At 40.2% G+C, this 20,408-nt stretch overlaps 1 protein-coding gene across 10 annotated transcripts in view; it reads left to right on the top strand.

Annotated features, from left to right (window-relative positions):
• The window catches only part of ZBTB20 (zinc finger and BTB domain containing 20), a 472,116-nt gene that overhangs the window by 25,427 nt on the left and 426,281 nt on the right, over positions 1-20,408 (top strand). For 6 of the 10 annotated variants that reach the window (XM_063419870.1, XM_063419874.1, XM_063419866.1 and 3 more), the window contains exon 1: positions 2,647-3,372. The exons of 1 other annotated variant lie outside the window; for it this stretch is intronic. The gene's annotated coding sequence lies outside the window, so the exon portion shown is untranslated. Of the gene's footprint in view, positions 1-2,630; positions 3,373-20,408 lie in introns of those variants that run through there. 3 more of the 10 variants (XM_063419872.1, XM_063419867.1, XR_010083181.1) reach the window with 2 other exon arrangements.

The raw sequence follows: 20,408 nt of genomic DNA, 5'->3' as shown, positions 1-20,408 counted from the left end.
AAGGAACCAGTTGTGCAAATCACATCTTGTGGGTTTTTTCATTCAGGTCAAACATATATTTGGATTTTATAAAGATCATGGTTAATTTGATTAATTTCTGATTGAGGGCCAAAACTGGCTTAAGTTGGAATCTACTCCATATTTGCTTTCCAACAATCTCGAGGTTGGAAAATGTTTGGTTTAGTTCTATAGTTCTGTGAGTACACAAACCCCATGCGACTTCGGAAGGGTGGCTTTGGGTTCCAGTTTGGGTCTGGCCGTAAGAATTGTTGTGAGTGGAACTGGGCTCAGTTCTGTTGTTCTTACTGAGATTCAGACTTCCTCAAAACATGAGAAAATTTGTTATCCTGGTTCAGATGCACATCTCTAGAAAGTTAGAGGAAAGTTAAGGACCTAGGTGCCTCCCAACTTACAGGTTTTGGATCTGTATCAATTGCAAATCTGACCATTTTTCAGACTTTAGTGTTTCTGACTCAGTACTCAGATTTCTACCTGATTGTCTTATATTTGAAGGGTCAAGTCTGGTTTTTTATCCAAAGTTGGTACATTTTAAATATCTCTTCAGATTTGTATGTGTAAGATTGGTAGGACAAAGGAATTAATGTTAGCTTGGGGCCAAATATTCCAGGCTGCTAAGAACTTCTCACATCTGATATCCTCATGTTGGTGTAGACCTGCTTTTTAAATTTCTAATTCAGAGACTATTCCTATTATTTGAACTGAATATAAGGATATGAAAACTTGTGATTTTCATCAGCTGGCTTTGACACAAGTCCCCTTGACAAAGTATTTATATTTTTCCCATAATATTTGCCATCGTAAAACTCTGAGAGATGCCAGGCCAAGATGGGAAGACTCTTCACATATTTACAGTACCATCTACTCATGGAACTACAGTTGGGTCTGTTTTACAGATGGAAAAACTGAGGCAGTGACTGCTCAATTGGTACTTACACAGCCAGATCGAGTTACCACAGTTAGAAGCAAAGTCTACAAATGCCCCTTCTGCTTTCCTGACCTTACATACCCTTCAATAAGGTGATTATGGTCATGAAGTCCAGAGAAGAAAGTATGTAATATGACTAAATTTTTGTAATATATATTTGGAGTAACTTGGAGAGCTGCCTCTACGTATGCCAGGTGTGTACATAGCTAAATATTACAGAAGGAGTTGAACTAAGTCATCTATTAGAGCTTTTTACTCTTTATATTTTACCCTAAGGTAAGAGAGGCTGTGTTTTGATGAAAAACTAATGAAAATTAACCTTTTGAAATAAATTACTTAATCCTTCTGTATTTACTGTACATCTGGATGAAACCAGAATGTTTATAAGCGAAATACAAAAATGTGTACCGTCTACCAGTGAACAAAACTAATCAAATTCACCAGTCACCAGGCTGGTTAATATTATAAAGACTCTGTGAATCATGAATATCCAGCCAGCCCGAGGGTACAAATCCATGAATCTAGGGAGTTTACCTGTCTCTTTTAGTCAGCAGGCTATCCCTTTTCCATCACTACAATTCAGGCATATATTGCCTAATAATAAATGTGATAATAAAAATGTATTTTGGGAAGCGGGATGTTTTAATAGAGCTTTAGATCAAAAGTGAGATTCATTTTACTTAATTTAGCCAACTACAAGCTAGCTGCTTAGCCTAATCTAGTTGTGTAGGCTCCCTCTTTAGTGGGGAGACAGAGAAAGCTGGGATGAATTGCTTTTGGGAGGTGCCTGTCTCTCCACTGACAATAGAGGGAGCCTACACAACTGGCTTAGACAGGACACTTAACTTTTAGGTGGGTATGAGTTATTCCAGGACAAGTCTGGTTTGCTTCAGGAGATTTGAGTTCTCATCTATTTTACTACTGATTTACAGCATAACGTTGGAAATATCACTTAACTTTTGGTGGGTTTGTTTTTGCTGTGTGGGGGGGGTTTTTTTTGGGATTTGTTTGTTTGTTTGTTTTGGGTTTTTGTTTATTTCTTTGTTTTTAACCTAATTATCTCCATTTTAAAAATGGATATGGAGTCTATGGATAAAGTTCTCCAAGAACCTTTGCCATGGAGGAAATACAGGTGCAAAATGTTTTTTTCCCTGGTCTTCCTACTTTGACGTGTGTGTAGTTGTCATTGTAATTGTCATTAAAATAAACAGAATTTTTGTTATAGCATAAGCTTACATGTAATGAGAAGCAGGGCTGAGTGAAAATTATTTTAGAAGCAGCATACATCTTTTTCAGATGTGTCAGAATATTGTAAAAATAAAAATATACTAACTGGTTACATGTATCATTTCCCCTATCTTTGCTTCTCCTTTGCATCTTCCACCACCCGTCCATCCCCGCTCCTCCCCGCAGGAAAAAAATATATAGGGAGCGAGGAGAACATTCTTCAGATTAGACCTGTATTTTAAATAACCTTGGCCTGTTTGCAACTGGGAAAATGTTTTTTTACTTGAGAGATTTATTTCTGTCCTTGTAACACCATGTACTATATGCATTGCACCTGTTCAGACATAAGCACAGCACATTATTATAGCTGTAGGGGTAGAAGCTTCCCAATATATATTTTTTTGAAAGGAGGGAATGCTGGGGAGAATAGCCCTCTCTTTTCAATTGTTTACCGAGCAGTCTCTTAGGAAGACTTCTTCCTCATCAAGATCAATTTTCCCTGCTCCCCTATTGTCTGGGGAAACCTATCTTCAGGAGCGTCTTTCTTGAAAGATCTCATGACTTTAAAATCATCAGTGGGCTTTGTGTAGTCTGCCTGTCAAAAGAGATATGTTTACACCTTCCCCGCATGTGTTAGAGCTATAAGGTTACGGAGCGCAATGGCTGATACGTTTCGGCGCTCCACGCTGATACGCACAAAAAATGTATTTATGATAATCGTATGGACCGCCTGAAACAATGCGTTCCAACATCCTGTAACATAAATAAGAAAGGTGGAGCCAGCCGGCCCCGAAGTGTTTATTTGCCAGCAGCGCTGCTCAGCCCCGTCTACCTTTGCCAGGCTGCCTGAGGCTGGCGGTACTGAACCTGTTGCTGCATTCGGCGAGTTGTATTTTGCTCGCTCGGGGAAGGAGGGTTGTCTGCTGTCTGGTAGGAGGGCTTTGTCTGTGTGCGCCTTTCTCTCTCTCCCTCTCGCTCTGCCTGTCTCTCGCACTCTCGCTCGCTCTCGCTCGCTCTCTCTCGCTCGCTCTCCCTTTCCCGTCTCTGTGGTTTGTAAGGTAGGTTGCAGTGTGTGTATATACACAACATCAAGAGCAGGAAAATGGACTCATTAGGGAGGCAGGCAGTCATTACCACTCACACTGTACTTCCAGGGAGACAGCGACTATGAGGAGACAAACTGAGGACTGGGGAACAAGGTAGGCCAGTCAACTTTTATAAAACATAAAAGAATAAAGCCTCTACTCTCCTTAAACCACCAGCAGTGCTTTATTTCCCCCCCCCTCCCCCCCGCCCCCCCTCGATTTTTAATTTAGAGATGTAAGTTTGCCAGACCTATTTGCTAGCTTAAAATTCGGAACATCTACAGAAGGCCTTACCCTCTACAAATGTTCCCCCCCCGACTTATTTAAGGGTGTGCCCCCTTATGATTCACTTTAATTACTTTTTTTTTAATCATGAAGGAAACAAATACGTTTGTTTTCCAACACTAGTTCCAAGTAAATCAATATCTTTCACTCTTTTAAAACAGCTCTGTCCGTATGTTTGTGGGTCTCTCTGCTTTTTCTTTTCTGTTTATGCAGTTCCATCTGTCCGTCCATATATCATGTTCTCCTTATTTACTGCTAAACGGGGGTTTATTAGTATTTGCCAATGACTTTTAACTGTAATGCCGGTGACCAGGGTTAACGGTGACTCTCGTTCTTTGTTTTCTATGTATATGCACACTGTAAGTTTAAAGTCCATGCTTGGCATACAGTAAATAAAAGCAAAAAAAGAGAAAGCAGGTTCCACTCTTCCTGACAGGATTTTTATTCAGAGATTTTGCTGTTTATCTGTTTTGTTGTGGGGGCAGAGGGGGTTAATTCTGGTTATTGTACGTGTACTTTTTCCTCCTGGATATTTTTAACGTCTATTTTTCATTATTAGTGTTTTTGCAGTTTCCTTTGCTAGGAAGAAAGGAGACGAATATTCTAACTTTTATGTTGCTGATCTAATGTAACATTATGGAGGCATCACTGGGTTAATAAGAATTCAAACTTTCTAAGAGGGAGTTTGTATCCTTGGCTGCCCCCCACCCTCCCACTTTATGCATGGTTATGCTTGTGTTTCCGTGTGTACTGACGGGGAAGGGAGGGGGGAAGGGAATAGATATTTTTTACAGTGGTGGCAAATTATGAAATCTATCGAGCCATTTTGTCCAGAAATAGTAACTATTTGTTTACCATTTTTCATTCCACAAATATGCTACTTATTTGTATTTTCAAACATTGAATCTTTTCTCTGAATTTTTTTTTTTTTACTTTTTTTTTTTTTTTTTCCTGGGGAGGGATTTGTGATGCATTTCATAGCCCATTTAGCATTGTCGAGTTTTTGGAGCTCAGATTTATCATGGGTTCTAAAGACTGCTTAAACTGATCCATTTGAAATGGTCTTTTTATCTGAGCTCTTGTCATTTCTGTTGGAGAGTAAAACTGCTACTCTGCTGGTAACAAAAAAAATAAAGAAAAAAAAAGAGAAGGGATAGTGGAAGTGAGTTACATAAAATGTTCTGGAGAATCCTAAGTAATTATATAAAATGGACGCTGATCAGTGGAGATCTCTGAACAGTAACAATCACCTTTTTTTAATAGAAAATTATTTATTTAATAGCAAGAGGCAGACTTCTTAAAAACATGCATTAGGCCTTCCTTTTAGCACAAAGAAGTCCATAATGCAATATTCCTAACCCACCTGAGGCTGCCTAGGAGATTCTCCAAAACCTTCAGATCCTTTGAAATGTTTCTTAAAAATCCATTATTTTGCAGCCAAAAGAACTTTTGCTGCCAACAGGTTTTTTTGCTGTTGTTTGGTGGGGTTTTTTTAGCTGTCCTTTAACTTGCGAGTCCCCATTTCTACAGAAGTGCCTCCTCGCTGAACAAACTAAGTTAATTGAAATCCAAAGCAGCAGATCTATTCACTGGCACTATAACTATAGAAACTACTTGCTCCATTTTATTAGCAGCTTTTCCAGAACATGAGTGAAACTTTTCAAGGTTTTATATATCAGTGTGCCAAAATTTGGTGGCTCGTCTCTTAACTGGGGAGTGACATTTATTGTTTACTAAATTTTTCCTTCCTTATTTTTATTCAGACTTCTAAATTAGTAATTTGTTGATAGACTTGAAATGTGTTTGTTGCTCTAAATGACCTGTTAACTGTAGCAAGGTATTTCTTCCTCTCCTAAAGTTTGAATCTCAGGCTTTGAAACTCAGATTGGTCATAGAGGGGATGCTGAAGTTATGCCAAAAAATGTAGGGGTCTTAAAGGTGGATTTGCTGATGCCTCTAGATGGGGGTCAGCCTGGAGTGAGGCAGCAGGAGTGTTCGCAGCCGTCCTCCTCGTGGGATGGGTGAGGGTTTTCAGGCACCTGTCATTTTCTCCTGCACCAGTGCAGGTGTATGTTCCTCAACAGCCCAGGTTTTTTGTGGGAGAGCACATGGACCTGTCCTCAGGATTCTTGCATGTACTTTTAGCAGAAGCCCAGACTCATCTGAACATTTTTGAAAAACTTTAAAAATGACTACAAGATACCTCTTGATTTTATGAAAACTCCAGGCAAGAGGAATTCAAGCAGAGAAAGATAATCACAGTAGGGGGAACGTTTTTCATTATCCGGTAAGAGTTCTTTCTAACAGTGAAACCTTTTTCACTAGGAGGATGTAATTTTCCTTGAACCCCAACTATATTCTACCAAAAAAAAAAAAAAAAATCCTAGCTCTTTCAATGGCACAAAGTCCGTTTGCAATCTGGATGCAGCAGCAAAGGGTAAAGTATGCCTAAGCAAACTTAAATCCAGCATATGGTGATGTAGCTGGAACTCGGGGAATGCCAGACCTGCTGGCCAGGAGGGCACGGCCGGGTTTGGTGGCGCGGGGTGCTCGGGGTGCCCTGCCCGCAGCCCGGGCAGCTGTGCAGGGCAGCGCTGGCGCTGCTCATTGGGTCACACTGTGCTTTATTTTAGTGTTGGAGCAGACAGTTATCTAACACACCCACATGAGGAAGTGCTCTGGAGCAGTTACTTCATGCCTTGCCATGCCCTGTAGCTAGAGCAATTTTGGGCTGAATGGCGTGTGTATGTGCCGCTCTCACTCCTGGGAGACGAGGAGCAATGCTGGTGGGGTTTTCCTGTGTATGTTTTTGTGCTAGGGTTTTGGTGTTTTGTTGTTTCTTTTTTCAACAGGTCAAAAAATTGGATATAAGACAGTTAAATCCAAATACCAAACCAATACCAAGTCGAATTATTTTTAATAGTAGAGGATTTTCCTTTTCTCTTAAAGGAGGAAAAATATCTATCTTGTTTATTTTGATAAAGACAGTTGTAGCAATTTCCTGAGTTGAATATATCATTATTATAAATATTACTCACAGTTTTCCTATTTTCACATTTTCTTCATAGGCCCAGCTTATTCATAAGGGAAAACAGCTGCAGAATATTAAAAAATTGTAATATTATTTATATAAAACTTTGATGTAAATAGGGAATAGTGTCCCCTGCTAGAGAATTCTGTGGGATGGCTTACAAATCCCATACAAGAGAGATTACAGTCTTAGATAAATTGTTATTTAAATCGTTTCAAGAAAATCTTGCTCATTTTTGCAGACCATATGAGGTTTCAAGCACAATAATTTGAATAGAAGTTCTGTTTAGAAATTGATGGCATGCTGTGGCCTTATAGATTTCAGTTGGTTTCACTCCAGTCTGTTTTTATAGGACTTCTTTAAACTGCGATCTGTATGGTAAAGAGCTTCTACTGAAAGAGATTCATAAATGCTAATGGGAATTTCAAAACTGAAATTTAACTTCAAGTTACTTAGATATTTTTTAAAACAACTTTTAGAAAATCCAAATCCTTTATAGAATTTTTTTTTTTTTTTTTTTTTTTTTTTTTTTTTTTTTTTTTTTTTTTTTACTGAAACAATGCACTGGAAATAGTTACTGTTGTTACTGTTAAAAGAGTAACTTGTTCCCTCTGAAGGGTCTGACATTCGCACTGTGGTGCAGAGGGAAAATGATGGCAAATCACAGTGAAACTGACTTCACTGTTCTTGTTAGTTTGGCCCAAGAAAATTTTAGAAAGTAAACAAACTGTATCAACTGTGAAAAATAACTTGGCTTTTTTATAATCAATGTGTGCCAGTTTTCTCTTGGTAAAAAGCAGTGTTTGACCATACAACAAATTTTGAGAAACTTTTGTAAGATCTGTACTGTTTTAACTTGAAGAGATTTTCACAGATGTGTTAAACTTTCAGTGAGGAGGAAATAAAGGCAACTGCTTTTGTCCAGGTGTTTTTTCCTTTGATAGTGTTGACTGTATTCTTGGTTAGTATTTATTATAAAAGTTTATATTTAGTTCTAGTCTTAGTTCTGTGGCACTGATCCAATTCTCCTCTAATAGGAGCATTTCAGCATGACTACTGCTTATGTCTTTCGTGTTTTCTTACACTTCTGTACTTAATCCTCCAGCACCATCGTGTGCTATGACGGCATTTTGACCACCCAGTGCTGGCAGGAGTTCTGTTTGCAGATGGGTCCTGTAAAATGGTCACCAGAGGCACGGGGCCATGTGCCACCTCCTCTTCCGTAGCTGCTGGGGCAGCCAGGCTGCCGGTGCCGCGGGGCAGGTTGCTGCACATACCTGAGCTTTGCAAGAGGACAGAACTCAGCCTTTACCAGAAGAAGAAGGGAAGACTGTATCTTGAAGCAGATAGAATACAGGAATGGGAAATTGGGCTAATGGGATAAAGCTGTCTTTAAAGAAAAAAAACCACTGTTCTTCTGACAGTTGGCTTTGGTGAAATGAGTGTGGAGGGTCCCAAGCTGTTTGAGGGGCCAGATGTTCACCTCCCAGACAAGCAGGCTGCTGGCTGAGTTGGCAAAAGGTGGCACTATGGGAGGAAAGGCCATGGACTATTCCAGAACAAAGGCTGAAATCCTTTCGTGCCAAGAATGGCCTCATCCCATCAGGGATAACCTGCCCCACCAGCCCCACAGAGGGCGGATTTGCAGCTTGTCCTGTACTTGCTGTTCTCAGGTACTGCTCCTCCAGATCTTCCATGGCAGGCAGGGACTCTAACACAAACTAGTCCTACCTGATCAAACACTGGCAGTGTCTGCAGGACTTCCTTCTTCAGTACCTCGTGTCGTAGTTCTTTCCTTGTCCTTTTCTGCAGTGGGTGGACACAGATCTAGGCAATATTTTATGTCCAGTTTGTACAAGTGTAAATGACAGTACCAAAGGTGAACCAGAACCCGTAGGGTCTTCCAGAATCTTTGAACTACTAGCAAACCAGTGGTCACGAAAGTCTGAATTAAAACCAGTGAGTAACTACAGCAAAGAAGAAAGGAAACCTAAATAGTCAGTGCTTCCAACACTCTGCAGAGCATCTACAGGAAATCCTTTGCAGGACAGACAGGGTGCCATTCTGTAAGTTACACCCGTAGATGACCTCTTAGTGTTACACTTTCAGAGTGAATTTATCTTGGGGTTATGGTAGAGCTTAAAACTCACGCAAGTATAGTGTGTCATTGGATTCAGAGGTAAATACAGCATGGGAATGACTGATTTTCCTTTTTGTTCCTTCTCAACTAAAAGATATGCTTTCTAATATCTTACTTCTAAGATCATCAATAGATGTGTGACGAATCCCTTGAGGACACAAAAGTAGGACTGGGAAAGTTGTGTTATGGACTTCAGAGGTGTCCTTTCAGTTGACTGAAAGTTAATTATTGATTTCAATTTCCTCCCTAGAGATCCATACACTTTTCTTTCTGACTAGAAAGTTAGTGGTCACAGTGCAGGAATGTGAAAGTAATTGTCATGTGGCAGTACAAGATTTCATGGGCAGGATGTCAGGAATGTGTAAGATGGAGGTTGACATGGGGAGAAAGTGAAGAAAGACAACTAGGTAAAAGCTTGTGTCCACTGTTGTTTTATGTGGGTTGGATGTGGAGCCTGCTATTCTCCATGGCTCTGACTCCTAAGCTCCCAGCAATCTGAGAGCTAAGTGAGTCACAGGCATTAGTGACAGAGGAATGCTGAGAATAAAAACAAAACAACAACAAAAAACCCAACCAAAAAATTTCATTGTTTAGGCACAAACACAAGAAAACCATGTTTAATTGCTGATGTGCTCCCTCTGCTGGTTCTCTAAAACTAACAAATGCTATTCCCAGGAGATGGGGCCACGCCCTCTGGGACACTGCCTGACAAAAATTGTGCCAAATTAATGGCTTTGAGCTCTCTTGCAACGAGCGGTAGTAACAGCAAAAGAAGTCTTCTGATGAGGGATGTTAAAGCCTTGGATACCAGGCATGACTGCTGAGAGGTCATGAAATGTTCAATTTATAATTCAGTCTTTTTCCCCCCAGTCTTATATCTGATAGGTGTTCCTTTTCCTATGATTTCCCAAAGTTTGTATTTTCTGTTTTCCTGTGGCTGCTTCTATGATTTTTCCCATCTGAAGGAGCTTTATGAAATCATCTCACTGATGCTTTAGTTTCAATTTTAGTGTGTGTAGTATCTGAAGAAGCCCTAATGTAGCTTGGGCTTTGGCAGCTTCCAATTCTTTCTGTCTCTGTCAGTTAAATCTGCTTGTCAGCTTTATACTGTTGTGCCCACTTTATCCTGTCCTTTGGCTTGAATACCGGCTGTTTTTTCAGGATACTCTTGAACATCCTTCCTCGTTGTGATGAATCTGTATTTCTTTTCCAAACATAGACTGAATTGTTTAATATGTTCCCTACGCAGCATATTTCCCCAGTAGATAAGTTTTTAAAATGCAGCATTTTGTGCTTTTATGCTATGAAAAAATGTCCTAGGTAAGGTTGAGTACTGGAGACAAAAAAAACCTGAATAAAGCTGTATTAATTTCCATAGAATATTTGGAATGGGTGGAAGATTTCTGACATAGTAATTGTTCAGTAAAAGATAGTCCTGTGTTTCCCATATTTTCCACCTATGTGGACTGTCATGAGGAAGAGCTTCATCTTGCTGCCGCTGACACACCAGTGGGAATCAGCTGTGCAGAGCTGTTGCAGGACTGGGCTCAAGTTTTCCGTGTAGAGTAATGAAAAGTTTCCTTTCTGCAAGTCTCATGTTTCCCATCTAGGTGACTGCTTATTAAATCTTTATCCAGTAGGGACAATAAACCAAACAGCCTGGTGGGTAGCTAATTGTCTGGAGTGACTCAAGCCACGTATAAATCTTATTTGTACTCAGTACGTTGACTCTCTCTGGCCTCATCGCTCTCTCAAGTATTCATTCATTTTGAGACATCTAGAATGTAATGCAAAGAAAAGAATCGCTGGTCCTTCTGTCTCACTGTCTTGGAGGGTACTTGTAGACTGGTGCTGCTTTGTTTCCCTTTCACGGGCCCTGCAGTTTGGGATCCCATCCATCTGAATCGTAGTGCAGGGCACTGGCCCCCGTGCAGGCAGTCACAGCACCGAGACCCCATCGCCCTCCTCTCACCAGGTCCCCGGCTGGGAGGGACTGTAGCAGGGCTTGGCATCTCTGTGATAGCCTGCCATCCTGCTGTACCTGCTCTGGGGATAAATAGAGAGTGCAGCGCCTGGGGCTACCAATCTGGCACCTTTTGCTGGTGCTAAACTAATACAAGTGATTAAAGGTGACATGAGTTCCCAGAGAAGGCCCAGCCTGTCCTGGCAGACTGTTTGAAGTCCAAGCCCTGTTTCGTAATTTCATGAAAATGCTGCTTTTATTTTCCTCTTCAAGCCACGGCCAAGTTTGGAAAGCTTCAAAGCTTGCTCCAATTGGATAAAAAAGTGTTTTTTAAAAAAGGATTTTAAAGAGGGTGACATATCATAAATGAGTTGGTTTCTTCTGAGCTATACCACCCTCAAATCATTTATCCACTAAGTCACTCAGGCTCATCCTGAAACATTTCACTGCTGTGAAAGCAGCTGCTCCTGAATGAGATTAAAAGCCAGTTGTGCTTTTGCAGTACAGTCAGCTATGCACAACTTTGTGTCAGACAAGAGAAAGCTCAGTTATTTTTCTCTAGTGCTGGGCATTTCTGGATTCTTGAAATAACTTGCTTGTTCTACTAGCCTCTGAGTCCTTTTTTACAGGGGACTAGATCCCATTCCAAGCCTTTCTTAATACTTTGGTAGACAAACATTTTCCTCCCAGTGTGTTTACAGGAATCTTAAATATTTTTGTAAGCACAAAGTTGTAGTGCAGCATCAGAAGTTTTAATCAGATTTCAGTGCAGTCAGTACTGTATGCAAGGTACTGGTGAGGATAAGCTGTGCGTTGGGGAAGCAGGATTCACAGTCTGTTTCTAGTTCTCTGTGTTATTTTCAGCAAGTCACTTCATTTCCTGGTCTCTCAGTTACCTGTCTTCAGGATAGAGATAATGACATTTATCAGTTTCTGAAAGCAGATTAGGAGGGTGTTAGTTATAGCAGTCTAGCAAGTTTTATCCTTCCCTCTTGGGTCTGTGCCTTGTCATCACCCTGAAGTGCATTGCAACTTCTTTCTTTACTCTAATGGCTTTCCTTTAGCCTCCCCTTGAAGTTCTTGAATATTTGTGGTCTTCCTCTGGCATGTCAGACTAGAACTGACACCTGAAGTCCTGGAGTCCGGGTTTTGGTTGGGTTTTTGTTTAGTTTTTGGAAAGGTTTTTTACCTCATGGAGGTTAAGAGCTAATGTTTACTTAGGTAGTTTGGATGACATTAAAACTGTTCTGCCCTGCTCATGCAGGCTGTATTATGTTGGATCTCAGCTGAATTAAGCATGTGTTTTGAGCCGTGTAATTTCACAGCATTCAGGCCTAGGTTGTCTTCACCAAACTCCCATTAATAATGGAGCTATCTCAGGTAAAACTGTCCCGATGCTGGAGTGAGAACCCTCTTGTCCAGATCACATCCATATCCAGCTCTGTGATAATTTATCCTGCTGTCAGAATTTATTTAATTTTCCTTCCATATCTTTTGCAGGTAAAAAAAGGTTGAAAGCAAAAAGGAAGTGAGCTAACATGAAGTTTTTTGGAGTTTCTTGGTGAAGTCTGCTGGTGCAGGAACACGATTTAATAGTTTGTAGGCTGTTTTAAGGAGTTATTGGAATCTGGAGTAATGTTACTATGGAACATTGGCTTCAGTGTGGTAGAAGGATACAAATGGAGCATTTAGGAAGGAGGTTTGTGAAGAATGTGAGCAGCTAGAAGAAATAAAAGCTGAGACGCAGGCAGGGGGCAGAGCTGTTCAAAGAAAATGAGGACAAAAGTCTGAACCATGCAAAAAGAGGGGTTAACTTAGTCCCACTGGCAGGAGAAGGAGAAAATTTTAGCAGCAGGGCTCTGTATGAGTAGGACTAGAGAGGAGTGGGATGAGGCCACAGCCTGTTCCTTTTTCCTTATGAGCAGTGAGCTGGAATAATCATCATACAATAATCATCTTCAGAGGACTGTGCTCTTGGGTTTAAAAGAGGTTCCACATGAAATTTCTGAATGTCTGTGTATCTGTTAAAATGTTTACGAGTCGTATTTTGCCCTATGTTACATTTTTATAAAAGTGGACCAATTCCATGACATTTAGAAGAAACAACCTTGAATGAAGAGCTGAATTTAGCTTTGTATTTCTCCCTACTGGCTGCAGCTGGCATGTCTGAAGCAGTAAAGATGATGCATGGTACTCCACAAGTGATTTGTGACCAGGAGACAGTTTTCTTTAGGACAGTGCTGCTGCATTTGACCTCATTTCTGCTGTGTTAGATACTGTCTCCCTTGTGGCAGCGTACATAGGTGTATTAATAAGATTCTTCCCAGATCTCTCCTTCAAATCTCAGCTTATGGAGCTGATGAAAAAGCTTGCTTTTACGAGATATTGGTGATTATTCTCATAATGCTCAGGCAAAGGCAGCAAAGAATTTAGCATCTAAAATGATGCCTTTTTTTTCTCATCTGCAAAGGTTTAATCCTGAGACCTTGTGTGGTTTCTTTTTGTTGTTGTAGTTGTTTTGGTTTGCTTTGTATCTCCTTAACCAAAAAAGTGAGGTGCCAGTTCTAAGTCTTTCCCAGGCTTTTTTAGATAAAGGAGTTACACATGTCCTTCAAAACAAGGAACAGTTAGCTGAGTTCAGCAGGAGGAGAGAATGCTCACAAAAGGTTCTAGGACAGTTTAGCCATAGATAGCTGCTGATATGCATAAATAGCACTTTGCATTTCTGAAGAAACTTATTCAAATATCTTACAGTGCTCCATGAAAGTAGCTAATTTAGTTTTGCCTAATTTCAGTAGCTGAATCAACATTATTATTTCCATTTTTTAATCAGAAACAATCGAGGCACAGAGAGAAGAAGGAAGTGAGGCCTTTCTTTCTTCCTTCCTCAGTGTATTGTACATGCAGATGGGAGTTGGAAAAGTAAAGACCATGTTCCATGGACAAAGGAAGCTCAGATGATTCTTGGCTATGTTAAAGACTGTTAGGATTTTTTTTTTCACACCACTGTGGTATTGTAACACGTATGCGATTTCATTGCCATTAGTCTTACTTCTACTTCCAACATGAGATAAAAGACTCTACAGTAGCTGAATATTGAGGCCAAATACATTTAATATACCAACACAACATGTCAACAAAGTCTTTAACAGCAGAATTTTTAAAGAAAGAAGCCTTTTTGGTGTTTTGTTTGCTTATTCTTTTTATAATTACTCTCTTAACTGAGTTAAAGTAACTTCAGGTTTTTTGTTTTCCCATGGTTGGATTTATCTTATCTGCGCATATCCTGATGAGCGCCAGTGTTAGCTTTGTCCAAGAAGTAGATGTTCAAAAACTGGATGGGTTTGTCTTGTACAGACTTCTACTCTGCAAGAAGAGTACTACTGTACTCTTCTTGTACAGTAACAATCAAAGGTCAAAGTTATATCTGGCTGAAATACATAGTGGTGTTGCTTGATCGATTAAACAGTCATCAAGAGAAGACAAGAGCCCCCTATCACACATAAAGACAAACGTGCCTTCAAGGAGTTATGTTGTTCTGAACTTCTTGTGTGTACGTCTGCTCTGTGTGCAGCGGCTGTTAACGTCTGAGAACTGCAATGTGGAGAGAAGAAAGCAGCCCCTAAGGGTTCTTTGGGCACAAGCATTTAAAGAGGATTGTTACTTGTCTGTTTAAACTTGTCAGTGGGGGCAAAGCCTCTGGGAGCCCATGGAAGCCCGCACGTGCTGGATCTGGACAGGTGTGCTGCTGCTGAGGCCTCTCTCAGAGAATGAACAGTGGGAGGAACTGAGTTGCTCGTCTATTCAACCTGAAAATTGTACAAGGAATAGCTGCATTTAACTTTTTGTTACTCAAGAATGAGATTCTCAAGATCTTGAGATCTCAGTTCTTGAAAACTTGCAAACAAGTTTTGGGTTTGTACCACTCTCTGGTATTTTTTCACTTCCCAAGAGCTAGTTTTAATGTCTGTTGATGCTTAGAAGACCAGATTGGAAGGACAGCAACAGAAAGTTTTATTAGCCAGCACAATTAATACTTTCTTCCTTGGGAGCCAAATTCATCTAGTGTAGTATGTTTACAAAGGAGAAAGCTGGAATGCACAATAAGGTTTTGCCTTTATCAGAGACATATGGACTCACCATCGCTGGATATATCTGTGAGACTATAACAAAGAACACTCTTCAGGCATGTCTCACATTTCAGGGGTCGAAAGGCAAATTGGATGAATGTCCCTCCTAAAAACTGGATGAACCAGCTTTTTCATATGCAATTTCCAATTTCAGTAATCCCCAAGAAGCTTGTAAGAGCCAGGATGGAGTTACTAAAACCTTGTCTTATTAACCTTTGAAAGGACACAAAGGGGTTTGGATCTCGAGGCTGGTCGGGATTCCAAGTGCACCTCTTAAGTACTCTCATGCTATCTCAGCCTGGAACTTTTGGCAGACACAACACGGCAAGGTTCACAAAGTAGATGAATAGAGTAGATGGAGACCAGGTTTACTGGGATAATTCCCACCTAAGAATGGCAAGACAAGCTTCTTTGTACAGGAAAGGAAGTAAATATCTTTCTCCCCTCTACATCCCCTAAGTAGAGGTCTTTCCCTTGTTCCCCTTTCACACATATATGACCTGGTTTTTAGATTGAATGGTGTCTCAGATTCATTCTGCTGATAACCACTGGTCCTTTGAGAGATCCTCATGTGAATTATATTTGAGTCCTCTTAGTCTTTGGGATGCTTGTGTCCACTTTACATGCAAAATTCACACATGGATATTCTACAAAGGTTCCCTACTCCACAGTTGCCTCTGCATGCTGTTGTGATAATAAAAACTGCCATTTTTTTCTGTCATTAAGTACCTTCAGTGTTTTGCATTTACTTTAATAAATCAGTTTCTGGATTTGGTTTTTAACTTACTGAGGTACAACATTTACCACATTTAATTAGGATGTACGTAGTCTTCAAAAATGCCAAAGCAGTGCTTTATAGGACACACTGCTTTTCCTTCTGGGTGCTATGAACCCCTATGTATCTATATGGGTTTGGGGTTAAAGAGTCAACAGCTACGTAGGCATTAAGTCAGCAGATCTAGAGGATACTTCTTAAGCATTTTATTGAACTCACATCTGTGTGTGGCCCTTCCTTGGTTTTTGATGGGGATCAGTGATGTGTTTAGGGGCAAGTTGTGCTTGGCTGTCCTGTTTTCTTAAGTTTCAATGTGCCTAAAGATCAGTGAGAACACAGTGGAAAGTTTGGAATCTGGAAGAATGGCACGCCACAGATTTCTCCAGACTTTCTGGGAAGACAGAGCAAATGAGTTGAACTTCTGGGTGAACCTCTCTTACCAGAACTGTTGAGGCTTATTGCTTTATCAGAGAGAATCTTGCATCCTCTCAGAGAAAGTAATTCTTCATGATTTGAGAGAGACTTTAATGGTCTATACTCTATTTTTTTGAAAATATGGAGGAAAAAGCCTACTTTGCCATATGCATAAAGCTCTAAATCTTCAAATCTTTATTGCTCTTTGTTTGTTTTATAAAGCTTTTACTTTTCTATGTCCTTATTCTGAACACCTGTATATTTCACCTTAACAAAAGAAGCACAGTAAGCTGAGTGAGTGGAGTGGTGAACACACCACCGAGGAGTGGTGTTCAATTTGCTTCCTTATTTTCTGCCTCAGCAGGTCGGGAACCCGCTCCTTGTGGCAGAAGGGGCCATATGCCATGGTTCCTGCTCTGCAGTGTAATCAGATCTGCTCTGTGTGCACAGCAAAACCGAGCTGGGCAGAATTCGGGCAAGGTGCACCAAGCTCACTGCTTGTGTGCAAGACAACTGTAATAGTGCCCATGCTCAGGAGCTCCAAAGCTCCCTGGAATCTCTGGGTTTACTGAGAATGCACCATAACTGATTTGCATGTTTGGAATATACCCAATATATCCCAAACTTGCTTGACTGAATTGATGGTAGTTTTCTCAGCAGCTGTGCTGGATTTGTATGGGAGTAGGTTGTTCTGGGTAAGCAGCATTAGGAAAAGGTCGTGAGTGAGTTAAGTACAAATCAAGGATCCTGAGTACTGAATTTACTTATATTCTTTTAATTCACGTACTGTTTTTAATGACCTTAGATATGGCACGGGCAGGAAGAGAAGACATGAAAAACGTAAATAAGGGAATGTTTTGTGTCTGCTGTAGATTTTTGTATTGATATGGGTACTTCACCTCTGCTCTTCTGTTCCCTAGCAGTGAACTAGAGTGATGGGAGAACCTTCTGCATGCCTTGAAGTTTCATGAACAGCTTGTGAAATGCTCTGAAACCTTTAGGTAAAAAAGACTGGGGATAACACAGTAATTATTGCCACATTCTCTTGATCTGAGATGAGTAAGTAGAAAGTGCAAACACATATGTTACCATGAGAAATTAAGATATGTTCATTTCAAAAAATTTCCCAATAAAGAAACCATCTTCCTTGGCTTTAATTATTTCCCTCCTTATAGTGTTTTGCCTGATGATGTCATCAGTGGAAAAATTCACAAGTGGAAGAAAGGGTAGTAGGGCTGAAAGGCAAATTTGACACTTCTAAACCTTGTATCCTCCTGATGTCAATGAAATTTTTAATTACAGTTCAGGGCTGCAATTCTTTTCAGAGTTGCAGAAGACGAGCAGAGATGGGCATTTGGGTAGAGAGGAAAATGACCAACAAGTGTCCACCTGGGTTCTGCAAAGGACCCAACTGAGAGGCTGATTCCCCAGTGATGGATAAACATGGCTTTGGCATGATGAACGATGCTGATTGCTTGTATCTTAACCCCTGGCAGAGAGAAGGATTCAGAAGGACAAGATTAGAAGTAGGATAGAAGTGGATCTAAATTAGATGGAAACAAAGGGTGAGGAAGAGGAGGAAGGCGCAGTTCCATAGTGGTGTGTAGATTCCTGTGTTTGTTCTGGAGTTTGTGGTGGAGCTGTGTCACCAGCAGCACCACTGCATTTAGTCTGCTCAGCATAAATTGAATCTGTAAATGGTTTTGTAAAGTGTCAGGGTTTTGCTTGTCACGTCACTCTTACGGTGACTCTTGCCTCTGCCATTTCTTTCCTTACCTTGTTGCTGGGCTGAAGTTACTGTTGCTTAGCCCAAATTCACATGTATGAATATGCTTTGTTTATCTGTCTCTGTCTATCTCTCTGTGCGCCTGCTGCTTGTCTGCCTGCCAGTTTTTTCTTTGTCTCAATCACTTCATCACTGAACCCATCTGTGTAGAAAATGGGATATTTGGCTGTCTCCTATTCTTTTTAATTTTTTTTTTAAATTATTTTTGTCATTTTGTTCCCTTAGACTTATGAGAATGAAACTCGCGCTCCTGAGGGTGCCAGGCATTTCAGATCTTGCATTTAGGAGGAGCCGTGATGCTTTTTGCGTCTGTTTGTCTGTCCATCTGGCTGCTGGTCTATAATAAGCTGTGCAGCGAGACAGCAGCTTACTATCTGTGTGTGTGAAATTAGCTAATTGGTGTTAGCAGCAATATTTTCACATGTTTTATAAGCAAAGTGCAGCAAGGTATATAAATGTAGATATGATCCAGAGACACACACACATACACATACGCGCGCGCACGCAAGCCTGTCGCTGCTCATGCATAGACGCTCAGAAGTAATTAATGTTAATAAGATTTTAATGTGCTTGTGAGATCATAATGAGGAGAAATGAATGCTCTGATTAGAAAAAGGTAACTGTGTGTGTGTTTTGGCTTAGAACAAGATTTCCCCTCTTTTTTATAAATCACAATTTCAGAACTTGTTTGTGATTGCATCAATCGGTTTTTATTTTCAAATTAGAGGTCTGTTTAGCCATTTGAATGATTACCCAAATCAATGGGTAAACCCCTGATCATAAGGAATCATGCAGATTTTTTTTTCCCCTTAGAAAGCAAAGCTACTACATGACAGGGCTGGGCAGCCTCATCCTTCTAGCATTACATTTTTTGATGCAGCTTTTAAAGCCTCATCAGCAACTGCTCTCAGAGACAGTGCTCGTTTTTTACAAATAGAGATGTTTATCTATAGGTGTCTGCAGTGCATAATCAACCACTGAAACTATTGTGCCAAGGCACATTCCTGTTCATCAGTAATGATGAATCCTCAGAGTCCAGGTGATCACATGATACCTTGATTATATTTTGAAATAATTAGTTTAGGAAAGCAGAACTGTATTTTTTTTTTCCTTTCATCAATCAATTTCCAAATAAGAGGAATGGTAAAGTGTTTGCAGGAAATATTTTACAAGCTAGGATGTTCTTTCATCCTGGATACTGTGTAGTCACCAGACCTCAGGCTGGCCAAAATCCAGCTGGACACTAGGGGTCCTTCTCTCCAGCAAATCAGTGAATATATTGTCCAGAGGGCTTCACTTCCATTTGCATACTTATTTTTGTTATGAATCCCTTTGAGATTTTTTTTTAATTGACACTGAGAGGTTCGATACTTTGTTTTAAAAACATCTAGAACTGAAAATGCAAATTTGAACAGTCCATGTTCCAGTGCATCCCATGTTGCCTACTAGCCACTGGATTCTGGTGGTGCCTGGCTTGAGTGGTGTTTTAAGATGTTAGATCTGTGACTGAATCCATGGAAGTTCATTTCCAAAAAGTGCTGGGGTTCTGCAACAGTGGTTGTGCTGAGAAATGTTAGAGCATGGTGATAAGATTGCAGTTTCCAAATTGTGCTGAACAAAAACCAGTGTCAGTAAATACAGATTTGACAGGTTTTGAAGTCTCTAAAGATGATGATGTTCGTTTATAATGAATGAATTTATTTTGGGGAAAGGAAACAGCAGGCATTATGTATATTTGTTTATTCCTCTAAACACTTCTCTCAGCTAGCTGCTGTAGAGTCAGGCCTCTAACACTAGTTCATCATTCTGGTAGCTCAGTCAATGAACTTATTTTTATGAGGTACCTTGGGATATTGTCTGCACGAGTGTGTCTGTGTGGGTACACTCAAAGCATCACTGAAACCTGTGCACCCATGCAGTAACGCCAAAACAAAGCACTCCCCACATACTGCCACCATCCAGGTAAGTTTTAATGACCCTGGATGGAAGAAGGACATCTTTACTTCTCCTAAGTGCTTATAGTCTGAGAAGTGTTTTACATTTTGACCTAAATAAAATGGCAGTCTGAATTCTCACAGTAAGGAAGCAACTAATGGATTTTAAAAATAATCAATCCTTTCTCTGGGTAATTTTATTAGAATATTTTGAGAAATATCAATGCCAGTTTAGGATTGGTATGGAACCGAATTAGTATTGAATTAATGGGATATGATTCATTTCCAGAGAGTGCTGAGGTACCACAGGGTTGTGATGAGAAACAGCAGAACATGGTGATACGATTGCCATTTCCAAATCATGAGGAACAAAACCAGTATCAGTAGATTATGGCTTCGACACAATTTGAAGCCTCTAAAGAAGACGATGTGACAGTTCAAATCCCACTTTGGAATTAGTGTCCGCCTGCATTATTTTCATTCCCTGTTTCTTTTTTTGTGTATGTGTGTGCATGCCAGTTTCCAAGAACTGTCTTCCACAAAGTTGAAGACTGAGAGTAGAGGAGCACGGTAATTATAAACTCCAAATCCAGTGAATTGACACCTTGGAGCATGAAGCAGCTAAGCAATGCAAGGAATTTCTCTTTAAATTTGTGTGGGTTTTTTTCTGTGTTCTAGAAGTAAAATGTTGA

Source organism: Prinia subflava, chromosome 28, assembly GCF_021018805.1.
Source record: "Prinia subflava isolate CZ2003 ecotype Zambia chromosome 28, Cam_Psub_1.2, whole genome shotgun sequence".
Classification (NCBI taxonomy): Eukaryota; Metazoa; Chordata; class Aves; order Passeriformes; family Cisticolidae; genus Prinia; species Prinia subflava.
Note: the sequence above shows the minus strand (reverse complement) of the source record. Positions and strands in the feature narration are given on the sequence as shown.